The following is a 2,500-nucleotide window of genomic DNA, read 5'->3' as shown; positions in this document are numbered from 1 at the left end:
GAATCGCGGAAAGCACTAAGGGCGGCTCACAAAAAGGAAGGCCGGTGAAGCTTTGGACAGAGGAGGAATTGAATAGACTTGCTGAGCTAGAGGTCTCATTCAAAGGGCGTAAAAACATCAACCAGCTCATCGCCGCTGAGCTCGGTACGAAAACCAACAAGCAGGTTAGTGATAAAAGGAGGGCACCTAGGAACAGGTCGGCTTTGTCACAAACAGGTGCCCCCCCCGAAAGGAACACAAATCTAGCAAAGTTCCTGGAGGCGCAAACCGCTGCACCCGAGGCGAGATCAGGGCTAGGAGCGCAGTTGCGGATACTGGCTTCTAGGTTGGTTCGGGACACGAATGACTCCAGGTATCCCTGCCTGGATGTCATTAGGGCCTGGCTGGACGGCGATGCAAAAGTTAACGCCCTTGCAGAAACAAACACTCGGTGGATGCTTCTTCCTTTCAAGGATAAGAAGAAAATATCTCGTTCCAGACAAGGAAAGGGAGAAGAGAAACCTATGAAACATCCTTTCAGATCCTGGATGAAAAGACGGGCAATAAAAAGAGGCACTTACTTGAGATACCAGAGCCTCTTCTCGAGAAGCAAACAACGCCTCGCCTCGATCATCCTGGATGGCACAGATACAGTCTTGTGCCCAGTACCACTCTCTGAAATACACGATGCGTACAAACAGAAGTGGGAAGCTGAAACTCCCTACGTGGGACTCGGAGGTTTCCACTCCCAAATGAGAGCCGACAACGAGATATTTGAAACTCTTATCACTGGGGAAGAGATAATTGAAAACCTGGAGGCCGTAAAAAGAACGTCGGCCGCGGGGCCAGATGGCATATCCCGCAATGCCATCGGTAAGGGGGATCCAGAGGGTGAGGCGATGGCAGCCTTGTTTAACACATGGCTGACTACAGGAGTCATACCTAACATCGTAAAGCGATGCAGGTCGATACTACTTCCAAAGACCATGGACCCGGAACAACAGAAGGATATTGGCAACTGGAGGCCAATTACAATCGGTTCAATGGTGCTGAGGTTGTTCTCGAGAGTAATGACGATGCGGCTGGCCACAGCGTGTCCTCTGAACCCGAGACAGCGCGGATTCATCTCTGCTCCAGGCTGCTCTGAGAACATCATGGTGTTGGGGAACATCATAGAGCAAGCTAAGAGACAGCAGAAGGAGCTCGCAGTAGTATTTATCGACATCGCGAAAGCTTTTGACTCCGTTTCCCATAAGCACATCATCGATGTGCTGCAGCAAATGGGGGTAGACAGCCATGTGGTAGGATTGATCCAGGAATCCTACAGAAATTGCGTCACTTCAATCGAGGTGGACGGCAAAAAGACTCCCGACATCCGCATATGTACGGGAGTCAAACAAGGTGACCCCATGTCTCCCCTGCTATTCAACCTGGCAATGGACCCCCTCATCACTAGCCTGGAAACGCACGGACAAGGATTTCTGTCGGAAGGAGGCCGTGTGACCACCCTTGCATTTGCTGACGACCTAGTGTTACTGAGCGACGGTTGGAAGGGCATGCTGCATAACATCTCTATCCTCGAGTCCTTCTGCAAACTGACGGGCCTTAGGGCACAGGCTCGAAAGTGTCATGGCTTCCTAGTTACACCTACACACGACTCGTACACAATTAACAACTGTGTACCATGGGAGATCGGAGGGGCCGGTCTTCACATGATCAACCCAGATGAGTCGGAGAGATACCTGGGCGTGAAGGTGAACCCCTGGATAGGTATCTCGAAGCCTGACCTGACGGATCAGTTGCAGACATGGATCACGAGGATAGATGAGGCGCCACTGAAGCCCAGCCAGAAAGTGGCCATCCTCAATCAACATGCAGTACCTCGGCTCATGTACCTGGCCGATCATGCACAATGTAAACAAAACACCTTGAACGCCCTGGACTCCGAAGTTCGGAAAGCCATAAAGCTCTGGTTGCGCCTTCCTGCCTCGACCTGTAATGGCTTGCTTTACGCTCGTGCCAAAGACGGAGGATTGGGAGCACTGAGGTTGGCAAAGCTGATCCCATCAATACAGGCGAGAAGAATGCACAGGATGGCGAACTCTACGGATGTTATTGTTCGCAGCCTGATGCAAACAAGGAAGGCGACTGAAGATTTCGAAAAGCTATGGATTAAGGCTGGTGGCACCGCCGATTCCGCACCAGACCTATCCGAGCCAGTAACACCCATCGAAATCTTCTTTGAACCAGCAGCTTCGACTGGGTCGGAGAGGAGACCTCCTCCAAAACCCAAATACCCAGTCCCGTGTGACTGGAGACAGGAAGAGTTTTTGTCGTGGACAAAGCTGCCTGTACAGGGTGCGGGTATACAGCACTTTCAGAACGACACCATCAGCAATGCGTGGCTGACATCCCACCGGGGATTCAGGGAGCGACACTATATCGCTGCATTGCAACTGAGAGCAAATGTATACCCTACTCGAGAATCCCTCGGAAGAGGGAGAAGAGGCGCCCTTATAAT

This window comes from Amia ocellicauda, chromosome 21 (assembly GCF_036373705.1).
Source record: "Amia ocellicauda isolate fAmiCal2 chromosome 21, fAmiCal2.hap1, whole genome shotgun sequence".
Lineage (NCBI taxonomy): Eukaryota > Metazoa > Chordata > Actinopteri > Amiiformes > Amiidae > Amia > Amia ocellicauda.
This window is presented reverse-complemented; position numbering follows the sequence as displayed.